At 44.2% G+C, this 20,371-nt stretch overlaps 1 long non-coding RNA gene across 1 annotated transcript; it reads right to left on the reverse strand.

Moving 5' to 3' along the window:
* Window positions 1–6,141: 6,141 nt before the first annotated feature.
* On the reverse strand, window positions 6,142–9,663 carry LOC147964594 (uncharacterized). Its single transcript, XR_015607757.1, has 2 exons — window positions 9,070–9,663; window positions 6,142–6,464 (listed from the first exon to the last, which is right to left on the reverse strand). It is a non-coding gene; the product is annotated as an uncharacterized LOC147964594 (long non-coding RNA).
* Between the last annotated feature and the right edge of the window lie 10,708 nt (window positions 9,664–20,371).

Genomic DNA, 20,371 nt, shown 5'->3' on the forward strand with positions numbered 1-20,371 from the left:
CCACCTATGTGCAAAGCACGTCGGGAGAACCGGTCTCGCGTAAGCGTACGCATAATGTCGGTCCGAGCCGCTTCGTCCAACAATACCGCCGAACCAAAGTATGACATGCTGGTAAGCAGTATGACTTATATCGCCCACAACTCACTTGTGTTCTACTCGTGCATATAACATCAACATATAAAACCTGGCTCGGATGCCATTGAAGGGTTTCGTAGTAATTTCAAAATTTTCCTATGCTCACGCAAGATCATGGTGATGCATAGCAACGAGAGGGGGAGAGTGTGATCTACGTAGCCTTGTAGATCGACAACGGAAGCGTTTGGTTGATGTAGTTGTACGTCTCCATGGCCCGACCGATCAAGCACCGAAACTACGGCACCTCCGAGTTCTAGCACACGTTCAGCTCGATGACGATCCCCGGACTCCGATCCAGAAAAGTGTCGGGGAAGAGTTCCGTCAGCACGACGGCGTGGTGACAATCTTGATGTACTACCGTCGCAGGGCTTCGCCTAAGCACCGCTACAATATTATCGAGGACTATGGTGGAACGGGGCACCGCACACGGCTAAGAATATGATCACGTGGATCAACTTGTTTCTCTAGGGGTGCCCCTGCCTCCGTATATAAAGGTTCAAGGGAGGGGGGCCGGCCGGTCAAGGTGTGGCGCGCCAGGAGGAGTCCTACTCCTTCTGGGAGTAGGACTCCCCCCCTTTCCTAGTTGGAATAGGATTCGTGGAGGGGGGGAAAAGAGGAGAGAGAGGAGGAAGGGGGGCCGGCCCCCTCTCCTTGTCCAATTCGGACCAAGGGGGGGAGGGGCGCGCGGCCCATCTCTGTCCACCTCTCCTCTCTTCCACTAAGGCCCACTAAGGCCCATATACCTCTCGGGGGGTTCCGGTAACCTCCCGGTACTCCGGTAAAATCCCGATTTCACCCGGAACACTTCCGATATCCAAACATAGGCTTCCAATATATCAATCTTTATGTCTCGACCATTTCGAGACTCCTCGTCATGTCCGTGATCACATCCGGGACTCCGAACAACCTTCGGTACATCAAAATGCATAAACTCATAATATAACTGTCATCGTAACCTTAAGCGTGCGGACCCTACGGGTTCAAGAACAATGTAGACATGACCGAGACACGTCTCCGGTCAATAACCAATAGCGGAACCTGGATGCTCATATTGGCTCCTACATATTCTACGAAGATCTTTTATCGGTCAGACCGCATAACAACATACGTTGTTCCCTTTGTCATCGGTATGTTACTTGCCCGAGATTCGATCGTCGGTATCCTATACCTAGTTCAATCTCGTTACCGGCAAGTCTCTTTACTCGTTCTGTAATACATCATCCCGCAACTAACTCATTAGTTGCAATGCTTGCAAGGCTTAAGTGATGTGCATTACCGAGAGGGCCCGGAGATACCTCTCCGACAATCGGAGTGACAAATCCTAATCTCGAAATACGCCAACCCAACATGTACCTTTGGAGACACCTGTAGAGCTCCTTTATAATCACCCAGTTACGTTGTGACATTTGGTAGCACACAAAGTGTTCCTCCGGCAAACGGGAGTTGCATAATCTCATAGTCATAGGAACATGTATAAGTCATGAAGAAAGCAATAGCAACATACTAAACGATCGGGTGCTAAGCTAATGGAATGGGTCATGTCAATCAGATCATTCAACTAATGATGTGATCCCGTTAATCAAATAACAACTCTTTGTCCATGGTTAGGAAACATAACCATCTTTGATTAACGAGCTAGTCAAGTAGAGGCATACTAGTGACACTCTGTTCGTCTATGTATTCACACATGTATTATGTTTCCGGTTAATACAATTCTAGCATGAATAATAAACTTTTATCATGATATAAGGAAATAAATAATAACTTTATTATTGCCTCTAGGGCATATTTCCTTCAGTTACACCTTCTATCACAGATCCCAAGGCAAGATATTCGTTGCTAAGAATGGATCCTTTCTAGAGAAGGAGTTTCTCTCGAAAGAAGTGAGTGGCAGGAAAGTATAACTTGACGAGGTAATTGTACCTTCTCCCGAACTGGAAAGTAGTTCATCACAGAAATCAGTTCCAGTGATTCCTACACCAATTAGTGAGGAAGCTAATGATGATGATCATGAAACTTCAGATCTAGTTACTACCGAACCTCGTAGGTTAACCAGAGTACGGTCCGCACCAGAGTGGTATGGTAATCCTGTTCTGGCGGTCACGTTACTTGACCAGGACGAACCTACGAACTATGAGGAAGCGATGATGAGCCCAGATTCCGTGAAATGGCTTGAGGCCATGAAATCTGAGATGGGATCCATGTATGAGAACAAAGTGGTTGACTTGCCCGATGATCGGCAAGCCATAGAGAATAAATGGATCTTCAAGAAGAAGACTGACACTTACGGTAATGTTACTATCTACAAAGCTCAAGTTGTTGCAAAAGGTTTTCGACAAGTTCAAGGAGTTGACTACGATGAGACTTCCTCACCCGTAGCAATGCTTAAGTCTGTCCGAATCATGTTAGCAATTACTGCATTTTATGATTATGAAATTTGGCAAATGGATGTCAAAACTACATTTCTTAATGGATATCTTAAAGAAGAGTTGTATATGATGCAACCAGAAGGTTTTGTCGATCCTAAAGGTGCTAACAAAGTGTGCAAGCTCCAGCGATCCATTTATGGACTGGTGCAAGCCTCTCGGAGTTGGAATATACGCTTTGATATCAAAGCATATGGTTTTATACAGACTTTTGGAGAAGCCTGTATTTACAAGAAATTGAGTGGGAGCTCTGTAGCATTTCTAATATTATATGTGGATGACATATTGTTGATTGGAAATAATACATAATTTTTGGATAGCATAAAAGGATACTTGAATAAGAATTTTTCAATGAAAGACCTCGGTGAAGCTGCTTATATATTAGGCATCAAGATCTATAGAGATAGATCAAGACATTTAATTGGATTTTCACAAAGCACATACCTTGATAAAGTTTTGAAGAAGTTCAAAATGGATCAGTCAAAGAAAGGGTTCTTGCCTGTGTTACAAGGTATGAAGTTGAGTCAGACTTAATGCCCGACCACTACAGAAGACAAAGAGAAAATGAAGGTCATTCCCTATGCCTCAGCCATAGGTTCTATCATGTATGCAATGATGTGTACCAGACCTGATGTGTGCCTTGCTATAAGTTTAGCAGGGAGGTACCAAAGTAATCCAGGAGTGGATCACTAGACAGCGGTCAAGAACATCCTGAACTACCTGAAAAGGACTAAGGATATGTTTATCGTTTATGGAGGTGACAAAGAGCTTGTCGTAAATAGTTATGTCGATGAAAGCTTTGACACTGATCCGAATGACTCAAAGTCACAAACGGGATACATATTTATATTGAATGGTGGAGCTGTAAGTTGGTGCAGTTCCAAGCAGAGCATTGTGGCAAGATCTACATGTGAAGCGGAGTAGATAGCTGCTTCGGAAGCAGCAAATGTAGGAGTCTGGATGAAGGAGTTCATATCCGAACTAGGTATAATACCTAGTGCATCGGGTCCAATGAAATCTTTTGTGACAATACTAGAGCAATTGCCTTGGCGGAGGAATCAAATTTCACAAGAGAACCAAACACATCAAGAGACCCTTCAATTCCATCTGCGATCAAGTCAAGGAGGGAGACATACAGATTTGCAAGATACATACGGATCTGAGCGTTGCAGATCTGTTGACTAAGCCTCTTCCATGAGCAAAACATGATCAACACCAAGACTCCATGGGTGTTAGAATCATTACTATGTAATCTAGATTATTGACTCTAGTGCAAGTGGGAGACTGAAGGAAATATGACATAGAGGCAATAATAAAGTTGTTATTTATATTTCCTTATATCATGATAAATGTTTATTATTCATGTTAGAATTGTATTAACCAGAAACTTAGTACATGTGTGAATACATAGACAAAAACAGAGTGTCCCTAGTATGCCTCTACTGGACTAGCTCGTTAATCAAAGATCGTTAAGTTTCCTGACCATAGACATGTGTTGTCATTTCATGAACGGGGTCACATCATTAGAGAATGATGTGATGGACAAGACCCGTCCGTTAGCTTAGCATAATGATCGTTAAGTTTTATTGCTATTGCTTTCTTCATGACTTATACATATTCCTCTGACTATGAGATTATGCAACTCCCAAATACCGGAGGAACACCTTGTGTGCTATCAAACGTCACAACATAACTGGGTGATTATAAAGATGCTCTACAGATGTCTCCAAAGGTGTTTGTTGGGTTGGCATAGATCAGGATTAGGATTTGTCACTCCGAGTATCGGAGAGGTATCTCTGGGCCCTCTCGGTAATGCACATCACTATAAGCCTTGCAAGCAATGTGACTAATGAGTTAGTTGCGGGATGATGCATTACGGAACTAGTAAAGAGATTTTCCGGTAACGAGATTGAACTAGGTATGATGATACCGACGATCGAATCCCGGGCAAGTAACATAGCGATGACAAAGGGAATAACGTATGTTGTTATTGCGGTTTGACCGATAAGGATCTTCGTAGAATATGTAGGAACCAATATGAGCATCCAGGTTCCCCTATTTGTTATTGACCGGAGATGTGTCTCGGTCATGTCTACATAGTTCTTGACCCCGTAGGGTCCGCACGCTTAACGTTCGATGACGATTTGTATTATGAGTTATGTGTTTTGGTGATAGAAGTTTTTTTGGAGTCCCAGATGAGATCACAGACATGACAAGGAGTCTCGAAATGGTCGAGAGGTAAAGATTCATATATTGGAAGGTTATATACGAACACCGGAATGGTTCCGAAGAGGTTCGGGGATTTTTCAGAGTACCGAGAGGTTACCGGAACCCCCCGGAAAAGTTAATGGGCCTCATGGGCCATAGTGGAGAGGAGAAGGCAAGCCACGGGTGGTGGCGCGCATCCCCCAAGCCAATCTGAATTGGACAAGGGGTGGGGGCGCGACCCCCCTTTCCTTCTCCCTCTCCACCTCTTTCCCCTTTCCTCTCTCCGTTGGAAGGAAGGGGGGAGCCAACTAGGACTAGGAGTCCTGGTGGGACTCCCCCCACATGGCGCGCCCCCTAGGGCCGGCCGACCTCCCCTCTCCTCCTTTATATAAGGGGCGGGGGGCACCCCAAAGGCACATCAATAGTTCTCTTAGCCGTGTGCGGTGCCCCCCTCCACAGTTTACTCCTCCAGTCATAGCATTGTAGTGCTTAAGCGAAGCCCTGCGCGGATCATACACCATCACTGTCACCACACCGTCGTGCTGACGGAACTCTCCCTCGACCCTCTACTGGATCAAGAGTTCTAGGGACGTCATCGAGCTGAACGTGTGCTGAACACGGAGGTGCCGTATGTTCAGTACTAAGATCGGTTGGATCGTAAAGACGTTCGACTACATCAACCGTGTTAGACTAACGCTTCCGCTTTCGGTCTATGAGTGTACGTGGACACACTCCCCCCCCCCTCTCGTTGTTGTGCATCTCCTAGATAGATCTTGCATGATCGTAGAATTTTTTTGAAATTGCATACTACGTTCCCCAACACTTATGTCCAGAAAAAAATCGTCAAAAAGTTTCGTAGCGTTTGGACTCCGTTTGGTACTAATTTTCTGGAAAACAAAAAAAATATGCAAAAACAACAACTTGAAGGAAATATACCCTAGAGGCAATAATAAAGTTGTTATTTATATTTCCTTATATCATGATACATGTTTATTATTCATGCTAGAATTGTATTAACCGGAAACTTGATACATGTGTGAATACATAGACAAAACAAAGTGTCCCTAGTATGCCTCTACAAGACTAGCTCCTTAATCAAAGATGGTTAAGTTTCCTGACCATAGACATGTGTTGTCATTTGATGAACGGGGTCACATCATTAAAGAATGATGTGATGGACAAGACCCATTCGTTAGCTTAGCATTATGATCGTTGAGTTTTATTGCTATTGCTTCCTTCATGACTTATACATGTTCCTCTAACTATGAGATTATGCAACTTCCGAATACCGGAGGTATGACGCCCCCGATTCAATCATACACTAATCATACACGCAAACATGTACGATCAAGATCAGGCACTCACGGGAAGATATCACAACACAACTCTACAAATAAAATAAGTCATACAAGCATCTTATTACAAGCCAGGGGCCTCGAGGGCTCGAATACAAGTGCTCGATCATAGACGAGTCAGCGGAAGCAACAATATCTGAGTACAGACATAAGTTAAACAAATTTGCCTTAAGAAGGCTAGCACAAGCTGGGATACAGATCGAAAGAGGCGCAGGCCTCCTGCCTGGGATCCTCCTACACTACTCCTAGCCGTCGTCAGCGGGCTGCACGTAGAAGTAGGCACCTCCAGTGTAGTAGGAGTCGTCGTCGACGGTGGCGTCTAGCTCCTGGGCTCCAGCATCTGGTTGCGACAACCAAAAAGAAAGGAAAGGAGGAAAAAGAGGGGAGAAAGCAACCGTGAGTACTCATCCAAAGTACTTGCAAGCAAGGAGCTACACTACATATGCATGGGGATATGTGTAAAGGGCCATATCGGTGGACTGAACTGCAGAATGCCAGAATAAGAGGGGGATAGCTAATCCTGTCGAAGACTACGCTTCTGGCAGCCTCCGTCTTGCAGCATATAGAAGAGAGTAGACTGAAGTCCTCCAAGTAGCATCGCATAGCATAAATCCTACCCGGCGATCCTCTCCTCGTCGCCCTGCTAGAGAGCGATCACCGGGTTGTATCTGGCACTTGGAAAGGTGTGTTTTATTAAGTATCCGGTTCTAGTTGTCATAAGGTCAAGGTACAACTCCAGGTTGCCTGTTACCGTGGACACGGCTATTCGAATAGATCAACTTCCCTGCAGGGGTGCACCACATTACCCGACACGCTCGATCTCATTTGGCCGGACACACTTTTCTGGGTCATGCCCGGCCGCGGAAGATCAACACGTCGCAGCCCCACCTAGGCACAATAGAGAGGTCAGCACGTCGGTCTAAACCTAAGAGCACAGGGGTCTGGGCCCATCGCCCTTAGCACACCTGCAAGTTGCGAGGGCGGCCGGAAGCAGAACTAGCCCCCTTAATACAAGAGCAGGCTTACGTTCCAATCCGGCGCGCGCCGCTCAATTGCTGACGTCACGAAGTGCTTCGGCTGATACCACGACGCCGGTTGCCCATATCTTGTCCCACGTGGCGGTTAGTGCGTATAAGGTCAACGACCCAACTCAAATCAAATACCAAAATCTCGTTAAGCGTGTTAAGTATCCACGAACACGACCAGGGTCAGGCCCACCTCTCTCCTAGGTGGTCTCAACCTGCCCTGTCGCTCCGCCACAAAGTATCAGTCGGGGGCCGTCGAGAACCCAGGCCGACCTCTATCGGGATGGAGCCACCTGTCCTTTCAACCCCCTCATCAGAATCACTTGCGGGTACTCAACGAGCGAACCCGACTTTAGTCACCACATGTGTCATGTATATAAAGTATATAGTATATACCCGTGATCACCTCCTTAGTGATCACGGCCCGATAGTATAGCACAGCAGACGGACAAAAATGTAGGGCCACTGATGGAAAACTAGCATCCTATACTAAGCATGTAGGATTGCAGGTAAAGGTAACAACAGTGGTAACAAGGACAGGATATGCATCAGGATAGGATAACGGAAAGCGGTAACATGCTACACTACTCTAATGCAGGCAGTATAGAAGAGAATAGGCGATATCTGGTGATCAAGGGGGGGCTTGCCTGGTTGCTCTAGCAAGAGAGAGGAGTCGTCAACACCGTAGTCGTATTGGGGGTCGCCGGCAGTCTCGGGGTCTACCGGAAAGAAGTAACGGAGGGGGAACACAATAAATAATAGAACAATCAAAGCAACACAAAGCATAATATGGCAATATGCGGTGCTAGGTGTGTCCTAACGTAGTACTAGGTGATACGGCAAAGGGGGAAACATCCGGGTAAGTATCCCCGGTGTTTCGCGTTTTCAGACAGATGAACCAGAGGGGGAAAGTTACGTGTTTGCTATGCTAGGGATGTGTGGCGGACGAACGGGCTGCGTACCCGGATTCATCTCGTCGTTCTGAGCAACTTTCATGTACAAAGTTTTTCCATCCGAACTACGGTTTATTTTATATTAATTTTCTAAACTCTAATCATTTACCAAATTTATTTTAATTCGAAAATAAAACAGTAAAATATTTTTGTTACCTAGTGCTACCTAGGCCATGTGTATGACAGCGGGACCCGGGGGCTGGTCAACACAGTTAAAATGACTGGTCAAAAGTGGAGGTGGTGGCCTACTTGTCATTGGCACAAAAATTAAACTAGTGTAGAATTAAAATGGGGTTCACATGTCATTGGGCCAACCAAGTTTACCTAACACTAAACAAATCCTAGCACTAATCCAAGGATGTTGGCTGGCTGCAGGCACGCACATGAGCATGCAAGCCCCTGCGTAGGAGCACCGAATGCTCTGTATGCACGCATGCTTGGCCGGCTATGGCCGAAGTGCAGCACGGCGAGCGCGCGTAGAAGGCCGTGGGCCGTCAAGCAGCGGCGAGTGCGGTCGGGCGCAGCAGCAGCCGAGCCGCAAGGCAGCAGCAACAGGCAGGGAAAGGAGCAGACTAGCAGCTCAACAGCTAGCAAAAGTAACAGATAGCAGCGGTAGCCGCATGAGGAGCAGCCAAAAACGGCAACAGTAGCAACAAGCAGCAATAGAAGCAGGCAACAGCAGCAGCAGCAAAGCAGTAGGCACGGCGTGCGGCGAGCGTGGCCAGGCGCCGCCGGTCGCGGCCGTGGGCGCGAGGCGGAGGTGGGCTCGGTCAGGAGGGGGCGCAAGGCGGAGTCGGGCAGCACGGCAGGCCACAGTGGGCGGCTGCAGCGGGGCAACAGATGTTGTAGCGGCCGACAGGGGCGCCGGTGACAAGCGCTGGCGGCGGCGGGGATCGGACTAGATCGGGCGCGTAGCTACGGCACACGAGGAAGAGAGGGGAGAGGTCGCGAGGGACCGGGGGCTCACAGAGAGTGTCGCGGGCGTCTCGGTGAGGCCGGAGGTGGGCGAGGTCGAGCGGATCGACCGGCGAAGTGCGGCGGCCGTGGCGGAGTGGAAGGCGATGGATCCGGCACCGTGAGGCTCTCTGGCTTGGCTTGGTCGGCGAAGAAGAAGCGGCGGCCTCCGGCGGTGCTCCTGGTGCAGGCATAGGCGATGGGGACGATGGTGGGCGCACGGACAGCGGCGGCCATGGCTTCGAGGTGCTCGGGCACGGCAGGAAGGGCGAGGGGAGAGAGATGGGGGCGCGAGGGAGCAGAGTCTAGGGTTCGGGGGGAGGGGTCGCGGGGTTGCTTTTAACCATCAGGGGGTGCCAGGGATGGCCGGCACGTGGAGGGTGCCATGGGGATGGCCTCCACGCAGCCTCCAGTTCCTGTAGCAGCGAGAGGTAGGGGACGCTTGGGAGGTTGGGCTGGGTCAGATTCACAATGGCCACCAAAGCCCGGTTGAAAAGTACTTACCTAGGCCCTTTTCTATTTTATTTCATTTTTACTTTTCTGCTATGTATTTTCCTACTGTTTTGTATTTATTTGAGCGAGCAAACGAATTTTATTACAGATGAAACTTGGCACATAAATACAAGGCATTGCTATGAGCTAGCACAACAAGTTTCAATTTATTTTGAAATGTGTAAATATTTATTTAATTGAAATTGGATCAATTAAAAGTTGTTGGTCCAATTTTAAATAGGTTAAGGGCGTTTTAATAATTCAAATAATAATTGGTTTGTTCATGAAAATTTGTTAGTGAATTCTTGCAACCCAATGAGCACTTTTAATTTTTTTTTTGAAACTATAATTTGACTTGTTATTTGAATTTGTATTTGAACTTACTTTGAAGCAAGTGAGGTTTAGCAAAATTTTAATTACGATGACCTGGCATCATTAACACGGGTTTACTGTAGCTTAACTATCGGGGTGTCACAGGAGGAACACCTTGTGTGCTATCAAACGTCACCAACGTAACTGGGTGACTATAAAGATGCTCTACAGGTGTCTCCGATGGTGTTTGTTGAGTTGGCATAGATATAGATTAGGATTTGTCACTCCGGTTGTCGGGGAGGTATCTCTGGGCCCTCTCGGTAATGCACACCACTATAACCCTTGCAAGCAATGTGACTAATGAGTTAGTTGCGGGATGATGCATTACGGAACGAGTAAAGAGACTTGCCGGTAACGAGATTGAACTAGGTATTGAGATACCGACGATCGAATCTCGAGCAAGTAACATACCAATGACAAAGGGAACAATGTATGTTGTTATGCGGTTTGACCGATAAAGATCTTCGAAGAATATGTGGGAGCCAATATGAACATCCAGGTTCCGCTATTGGTTATTGACCGGAGACGTGTCTCGGTCATGTCTACATAGTTCTCGAACCCGTAGGGTCCGCACACTTAACGTTCGGTGACGATCAGTATTATGAGTTTATATGTTTTGATGTACCGAAGGTAGTTCGGAGTCCCGGATATGATCACGGACATGATGAGGAGTCTCGAAATGGTCGAGACGTAAAGATCGATATATTGGAAGCCTATGTTTGGACATCGGAAAGGTTCCGGATGAGTTCGGGCATTTACCGGAGTACCGGGAGGTTACCGGAACCCCCCGAGGAGTATACGGGCCTTATTGGGCCTTAGTGGAATAGAGGAGAGGAAGGGAAAAGGTGGAGGGCGCGCCCCCTAGCCCAATACGAATTGGGTGGGGGCCGGCCCCCCTCTTTCCTTCCCCCTCTCCTCCCCTTCCTTCTATCCTACCCCTACTACATGGAAGGGGGGAATCCTACTCCTGATGGGAGTAGGACTCCCCATGGCGCGCCATAGTAGAGGGTCGGCCCTCCCCTCCTCCACTCCTTTATATACGAGGGAGGGGGCACCCCATAGACACACAAGTTGATCATTGATTACTTAGCCGTGTGCGGTGCCCCCCTCCACCATAATTCACCTCGGTCATATCGTTGTAGTGCTTAGGCGAAGCCCTGCGCCGGTAGATTCATCATCACCGTCATCACGCCGTCGTGCTGACGAGGCTCTTCCTCGACACTCTACTGGATCATGAGTTCGTGGGACGTCATCGAGCCGAACGTGTGCAGATCATGGAGGTGTCGTACTTTCGGTGCTAGGATCGGTCGATCGTGAAGACGTGCGACTACATCAACCGCGTTGTCATAACGCTTCCGCTTACGGTCTATGGGGGTACGTAGACAACACTCTCCCCTCTCGTTGCTATGCACCACCATGATCTTGCGTGTGCGTAGGAATTTTTTTAAAATTACTACGTTCCCCAACAGTGGCATCCGAGCCAGGTTTATGCGTAGATGTTATATGCACGAGTAGAGCACAAGTGAGTTGTGGGCGATAATAGTCATACTGCTTACCACCATGTCATACTTTGATTCGGTTGTATTGTTGGATGAAGCGGCCCGGACCGACATTACGCGTACGCTTACGCGAGACTGGTTCTACCAACGTGCTTCGCACATAGGTGGCTGGCGGGTGTCAGTTTCTCCAACTTTGGTTGAATCGAGTGTGGCTACGCCCGATCCTTGTTGAAGGTTAAAACAACACATACTTGACGAAAAATCGTTGTGGTTTTGATGCGTAGGTAAGAACGGTTCTTGCTCAGCCCGTAGCAGCCACATAAAACTTGCAAAAACAAAGTAGAGAACGTCTAACTTGTTTTTGTAGGGCATGTTGTGATGTGATATGGTCAAGACATGATGCTAAATTTTATTGTATGAGATGATCATGTTTTGTAAAGGAGTTATTGGCAACTGGCAGGAGCCATATGGTTGTCGCTTTATTGTATGAAATACAATCGCCATGTAATTGCTTTACTTTATCACTAAGCGGTAGCGATAGTTATAGAAGCAATAGTTGGCGAGATGACAACGATGCTTTGATGGAGATCAAGGTGTCAAGACGGTGATGATGGTGATCATGACGGTGCTTTGGAGATGGAGATCAAAGGCATAAGATGATGATGGCCATATCATATCACTTATATTGATTGCGTGTGATGTTTATCCTTTATGCATCTTATTTTGCTTAGTTCGGCGGTAGCATTATAAGATGATCTCTCACTAAATTTCAAGGTACAGGTGTTCTCCCTGAGTATGCACTGTTGCAAAAGTTTGTCGTGCCGAGACACCACGTGATGATCGGGTGTGATAAGCTCTACATTCACATACAACAGGTGCAAGCCAGTTTTGCACACGCAGAATACTCGGGTTAAACTTGACGAGCCTAGCGTATGAAGATATGGCCTCGAAACACTGAGACCGAAAGGTCGAGCATGAACCATATAGTAAATATGATCAACATAGTGATGTTCACCATTGAAAACTACTCCATCTCACGTGATGATCGGACATGGTTTAGTTGATTTGGATTACGTGATCATTTAGATGACTCGAGGGATGTCTATCTAAGTGGGAGTTCTTAAGTAATATGATTAATTGAACTTTAATTTATCATGAACTTAGTCCTGATAGTATTTGCATAACTATGTTGTAGATCAATAGCTCGCAATGTACCTCCCCGTTTATTTTTTATATGTTCCTAGAGATAAACTATGTTGAAAGATGATAGTAGCAATGGTGCGGACTAGGTCCGTGATCTGAGAATTATCCTCATTGCTGCACAAAAGAATTATGTCCTTGATGCACCGCTAGGTGATGGACCTAATGCAGGAGCAGATGCAGACGTTATGAACGTTTGGCAAGCTCAGTATGATAACTACTTGATAGTTTAGTGCGCCATGCTTTATGGCTTAGACCCGGGACTTCAAAAATGTTTTGAACGCCACAGAGCATATAAGATGTTCCAAGAGTTGAAATTGGTATCTCATACTCATGCCCGTGTCAATAGGTATGCGACCTCTAGCAGTACTTTGCCTACAAGATGGAGGGGAATAGCTCAACGAGTGAGCATGTGCTCAGAATGTATGAGTACTACAATCACTTGAATCAAGTGGGAGTTAATCTTCCCGATAAGATAGTGATTGACAAAGTTCTCTAGTCACTATCACCAAGTTACTAGAACTTTGTGATGAACTATAATATGCAAGGGATAACGGAAACGATTCCCAAGCTCTTCGCGATGCTAAAATCGGCGAAGGTAGAAATCAAGAAAAAAGCATCAAGTGTTGATGGTTGACAAGACCACTAGTTTCAAATAAAGGGCAAGGGAAAGAAAGGGAACTTCAAGAAGAATGGCAAGCAAGTTGCCACTCCCATGAAGAAGCCCAAAGCTAGACCCAAGCCTGAAACCGAGTGCTTCTACTGCAAAGGAAATGGTCACTAGAAGTGGAACTGCCCTAGATACTTGGCGGATAAGAAGGATGGCATAGTGAACAAAGGTATATTGGATATACATGTTATTGATGTGTACTTTACTAGTGTTTATAGCAACCCCTCGGTATTTTATACTGGTTCAGTTGCTAAGAGTAGTAACTTGAAACGGGAGTTGCAAAATAAACAGAGACTAGTTAAGGGTGAGGTGATGATGTGAGTTGGAAGTGATTCCAAGGTTGATAAGATCACCATCGCACACTCCCTTTACCTTCGGGATTAGTGTTGAACCTAAAATAAATGTTATTTGGTGTTTGTGTTGAGAATAAATATGATTGGATCATTTTTATTGCAATGCAGTTATTCATTTAAGTCAAAGAATAATTGTTGTTATATTTACATGAATAAAACCTTCTATGGTTATATACTCAATATAAATGGTTTATTGAATCTCAATCGTAGTGATACACATATTCATAATATTGAAGCCAAAATATGCAAAGTTAATAATGATAGTGCAACTTATTTGTGCCACTGTCGTTTAGGTCATATTGGTGTAAAGCGCATGAAGAAACTCCATGCTGATGGGCTTTTGGAATCACTTGATTATGAATCACTTGATGCTTGCGAACCATGCCTCATGGGAAAGATGACTAAGACTCCGTTCTCTGGAACAATGGAGCGAGCAACTGACTTATTGGAAATTATACGTACTGATGTATGCAGTCCGATGAGTGTTGAGGCTCGCGGCGGGTATCGTTATTTTCTGACCTTCACAGACGATTTGAGCAGATATAGGTATATCTACCTGATGAAACATAAGTCTGAAACATTTGAAAAGTTCAAAGAATTTCAGAGTGAAGTGGAAAATCATCGTAACAAGAAAATAAAGTTTCTACGATCTGATCACGGAGATGAATATTTGAGTTACGTGTTTGGTCTTCATTTGAAACAATGTGAATAGTTTCGTAACTCACGCCACCTGGAACACCACAGCGTAATGGTGTGTCCGAACGTCATAACCGTCCTTTATTAGATATGGTGCGGTTTATGATGTCTCTTACCGATTTACCACTATCGTTTTGGGGTTATGCATTAGAGACAGCTGCATTCACGTTAAATAGGGCACTATCTAAATCCGTTAAGACAACACCATATGAACTATGGTTTGGGAAGAAACCTAAGCTGTCATTTCTTAAAGTTTGGGGCGGCAATGCTTATGTGAAAAAGTTTCAACCTGATAAGCTCGAACCTAAATCAGAGAAGTGCATCTTCATAGGATACCCAAACGAAATTGTTGGGCACACCTTCTATCACAGATCCAAAGGCAAAATATTCATTGCTCAGAATGGATCCTTTCTGGAGAAGGAGTTTTTCTCGAAAGAAGTGAGTGGGAGGAAAGTAGAACTTGATGAGGTAACTATACCTGCTCCCTTATTGGAAAGTAGTTCATCACAGAAATCTGTTCCCGTGACTCCTACACCCATTAGTGAGGAAGCTAATGATGGTGACATTTAACTTCAGATCAAGTCCTACCGGACCTCGTAGGTCAGCCAGAGTAAGATCCGCACCAGAGTGGTACGGTAATCCTGTTCTGGAGGTCCTCTTACTTGACCATGACGAACCTACGAACTATGAGGAAGCGATGATGAGCCCAGATTCCGCGAAATGGCTTGAGGCCATGAAATCTGAGATGGGATCCATGTATGAGAACAAAGTGTGGACTTTGATTGACTTGCCCGATGATCAGCGAGCCATTGAGACTAAATGGATCTTCAAGAGGAAGACGGACGCTGATAGTAGTGTTACTATCTACAAAGCTAGAATTGTCACAAAAGGTTTTCAACAAATTCAAGGTGTTGACTACGATGAGAGTTTCTCACTCGTATCTATGCTTAAAGTCTGTCCGAATCATGTTAGCAATTGCCGCATTTTATGAAATTTGGCAAATGGATGTCAAAACTGGATTCCTTAATGGATTTCTTAAAGAAGAGTTGTATATGATGCAACCAGAAGGTTTTGTCAATCCGAAAGATGCTAACAAAGTGTGTAAGCACCAGTGATCCATTTATGGACTGGTGCAAGCATCTCGGAGTTGGAATGTACGCTTTGATAGTTTGATCAAATCATATAGTTTTATACAAACTTGCGGTGAAGCCTGTATTTACAAGAAAGTGAGTGGGAGCAGTACAACCTTTCTGATAAGTATATGTGAATGGCATATTGTTGATCGGAAATGATGTAGAATTTTCTGGAAAGCATAAAGGAGTGTTTGAAAGGAGTTTTTCAAAGAAAGACCTCGGTGAAGCTGCTTACATATTGAGCATCAAGATCTATAGAGATAGATCAAGACGCTTGATAAGTTTTTCAATGAGTACATACCTTGACAAGTTTTTGAAGTAAGTTCAAAATGGAACAGTCAAAGAAGGAGTTCTTGCCTGTGTTGCAAGGTGTGAAGTTGAGTAAGACTCAAAACCCAACCATGGCAGAAGATAGAGAGAGAATGAAAGCCATTCCCTATGCCTCGGCCATAGTATCTATAAAGTATGCCATGCTGTGTACCAGACCTATTATACCCTGCCCTGAGTTTGGCAAGGGAGTACAATAGTGATCCAGGAGTAGATCACTGGACAGTGGTCAAAATTATCCTTAGAGGACTGAGGAAATATTTCTCGGTTATGGAGGTGATAAAGAGTTCGTCGTAAAGAGTTACGTTGATGCAAGCTTTGACACAGATCTGGATGACTCTAAGTCACAATCCGGATACATATTGAAAGTGGGAGCAATTAGCTATAGTAGCTCCGTACAGAGCATTGTAGACATAGAAATTTGCAAAATACGTATGGATCTGAATGTGGCAGACCCGTTGACTAAACTTCTCTCACAAGGAAAACATGATCACACCTTAGTACTCTTTGGGTGTTAATCATATGGCGATGTGAACTGGATTACTCACTCTAGTAAACCCTTTGGGTGTTGGTCACATAGCGATGTGAACTATGGGTGTTAATCACATGGTGATGTGAACTATTGATGTTAAATCACATGGCGATGTGAACTAGATTATTGACTCTAGTGCAAGTGGGAGACTGAAGGAAATATGCCCTAGCGGCAATAATAAAGTTTTTATTTATATCTCCTTCTATCATGATAAATGTTTATTATTCATGCTAGAATTGTATTAACCGAAAACTTGATACATGTGTGAATACATAGACAAAACAAAGTGTCCCTAGTATGCCTTTACTTGACTAGCTCCTTAATCAAAGATGGTTAAGTTTATTGACCATAGACATGTGTTGTCATTTGATGAACGGGATCACATCATTAGAGAATAATGTGATGGACAAGACCCATTCGTTAGCTTAGCATTATGATCGTTGAGTTTTATTGCTATTGCTTTCTTCATGACTTATACATGTTCCTCTAACTATGAGATTATGCAACTCCCGAATACCGGAGGAACACCATGTGTGCTATAAAACGTCACAACGTAACTGGGTGACTATAAAGATGCTCTACATGTGTCTCTGATGGTGTTTGTTGAGTTGGCATAGATCGAGATTAGGATTTGTCACTCCGATTGTCGGGGATGTATCTCTGGGCCCTCTCGGTAATGCACATCACTATAAGCCTTGCAAGCAATGTGATTAATGAGTTAGTTGCGGGATGATGCATTACGGAACGAGTAAGGAGACTTGACGGTAACGAGATTAAACTAGGTATTGAGATACCGACGACCGAATCTCGGGCAAGTAACATACCGATGACAAAGGGAACAACATATGTTGTTATGCGGTTTGACCGATAAAGATCTTCGAAGAATATGTGGGAGCCAATATGAACAACCAGGTTCCGCTATTGGTTATTGACCGGAGACGTGTCTCGGTCATGTATACATAGTTCTCGAACCCGTAGGGTCCGCACGCTTAACGTTCGGTGACGATCGGTATTATGAGTTTATATGTTTTGATGTACCGAAGGTAGTTCAGAGTCCCGGATATGATCACGGACATGACGAGGAGTCTCGAAATGGTCGGGACGTAAAGATTGATATATTGAAAGCCTATGTTTGGACATCGGAAAGGTTCCGGATGAGTTCGGGCATTTACCGGAGTACCGGGAGGTTACCGGAACCCCCCGGGGAGTATATGGGCCTTATTAGGACTTAGTGGAATAGAGGAGAGGAAGGGAAAAGGTGGAGGGCGCGCCCTCCTAGCCCAATCCGAATTGGGTGGGGGCTGGGCCCCCTCTGTCCTTCCCTCTTTCCTTCCCTTCCTTCTCTCCTACTCCTACTACATGGAAGGGGGAATCCTACTCCCGGTGGGAGTAGGACTCCCCATGGCGCGCCATAGTAGAGGGCCCGCCCTCCCCTCCTCCACTCCTGTATATACGGGGGAGGGGGGGCCCATAGACACACAAGTTGATCATTGATGTCTTAGCCATGTGCGGTGCCCCTCCACCAAAATCCACCTCGGTCATATCGTCGTAGTGCTTAGGTGAAGCCCTGCGCCGGTAGCTTCATCATCATCGTCATCACACCATCGTGTTAACGAAGCTCTTCCTCGACACTCTACTGGATCGTGAGTTCGTGGGACGTTACTGAGCCGAACGTGTGCAAATCGCGGAGGTGCCGTACCCTCGGTGATAGGACCGGTCGATCGTGAAGACGTACGACTGCATCAACCGCGTTATCATAATGCTTCCGCTTACGGTCTTTGAGGGTACGTAGACAACACTCTCTCCTCTCGTTGCTGTGCATCACCATGATTTGCGTGTGCGTAGGATTTTTTTTGAAATTACTACATTCCCCAACACAACTGGCACTGGGCACTAGGTTAATAGGTTAGTCCCAAAAAAAAGATATAAAATTGTATATAATTGCATATAAACATCAAAGATTGAAACTATGATTGCGTGGAACAGTAAAAAAATATAGATACGTTGGAGATGTATCAGGCCAACATCCTGGTGTCGTTGATGCTGCTTTTGTGGCTCCTGCTACTACCATTGACCAGTATGACAACTACGACGGTGATTACGAGGACGAGGTTCCTCAAAATCAGAACTACGTGCAATCACCAGCTCCAGCGCCAGGTCGTCCACATGCATACAATCGCAATGGCAGCGCTGCACCACCCCCTCAGGTACGAAATCATGACTATGTCCCTAAGCTGAAATTGAATATTCCTCCATTTGAGATGCATATCTTACTTGGGAGTTAGTAACTTAACAACATTTTACATGCTTACAATATCCCGAGGATAGACGTGTTGTTGCTGCTTTTGTTTGTGAATTCACTAGTTTTGCTTCTTTTGATGGTCTGAACATTGTACATTATATCATGATAATATCCTAACTACTTGGGCTACTTCAAAAACTGATATGCGTACTCGTTGGGTTTCACCATATTACGAACGTGAAGTACTTCAAATATTACACCATTTAAGGCAAGGAAACAAATTATGTAGAGACATATTATCGGTAATTACGAACTGACATGATTAGTTGTGGTATTGCTGAGGATAATAAAACTATGTTTGCATGTTTTATGGGTGGTTTAAATAGAGAAATTCAAACCACCTTAGAGTATAGGATTATAACAATATCACTCGTTTATTGCATCTTGCTTGCAAAGCTGAACGTCAAGTGCATGATTGACAGACGCGAACTAATTTTGCTGCGGGTCTGACCTTCATCATGGACACCGCGTACATCATCTACTTCCACACGTCCTGCTGCAACAACGCCTAGTTCAGCCCGCCAACTCCAACCGATATACAAGAAAATAGGCACCACCACTACCCTCCGCCAAGAGCACACCTTCGGGTCCTGCACACAACTTTTCATCATCCATGGCATCAAAAGGGCAAACGCGTGATGGTATATGTTGTCGTTGCAAGGATGAAGGTCATTATGCGAGCCAATGCCCATCGAAGCATGTGATGATCATTACTAAGAATGGTGGGTCTGAGTTCACGAGTGATTATGATGTCGAGTGAAAAGTCGCAAACGGTCCCAGCCTAGGTAAAGTGACAGCCGTGTGTACCATGCATCAGGAACATTTTTTAAATATTTGATTAGCATTTTTTTGATACATGATCAACATTTTTTTAAATTTATGTTTTTAATCACTTTCTACATTTTTGGTACATACTAGGAACATTTTTTTACATGTTCAACATTTTAAAATAGATAATTATCTTTTTAAAAGCATATATTTTACACATTTAATATATGTTTAACATTTTGAAATATATGACTAACATTTTCTTTATACACGATCTACATTTTTCAAAATTTATGGTTTTATATTCAAAAAATTTAATACACATTCTACATTTTTCGTGTACATCAGTAACATTATGTTGTACAGTTTAACATTTTTGAAAAAGATGATTAAATTTTTTTCAAATATCTGTGTTTGATGGTACTTTTTTCATACTCATCATATATTTAAGGTATACATCAGGAACATTTTTATACATATTTATCAATTTTGAAATATGTGATTAGCATTGTTCTGATGCATGATCAACATCTTTTGAAATTTATATTTTTATGTACAATTTTTTAATACACGTTCTACATTTTTGGTATACATCAGGAATATTTTTTTACATGTTTAAGATTTTTGAAATAGATAGTTAACATTGTTTTAAAAACATATATTTTTAGATGTCTACTTTTTCTATACACATTATACTTTAATTTTTTCTTCAGGAACAATTTTTGTGTACATCTTTAACATTTTCCAAATAAGTGATTAACATTTTTAAAAACTTATATTTTATGTCTACTTTTTTTCATACCCATTGCACATTTTTTGTATACATCAGAATCATTTTCTCTATCCGCATTTAACATTTGTCAAATGCATGATTAACAATTTCAAAAATCTCTCTATATATAAAGCTTATATTTTTAATGTACTCCCTTGGTTCCTAAATACAAGTCTTTTTAGTTAGAGATTCCAATATA

This window comes from Triticum urartu, chromosome 6A (genome assembly GCF_056163025.1).
Source record: "Triticum urartu cultivar PI428250 chromosome 6A, HENAU_Tu73, whole genome shotgun sequence".
Taxonomy (NCBI): domain Eukaryota; kingdom Viridiplantae; phylum Streptophyta; class Magnoliopsida; order Poales; family Poaceae; genus Triticum; species Triticum urartu.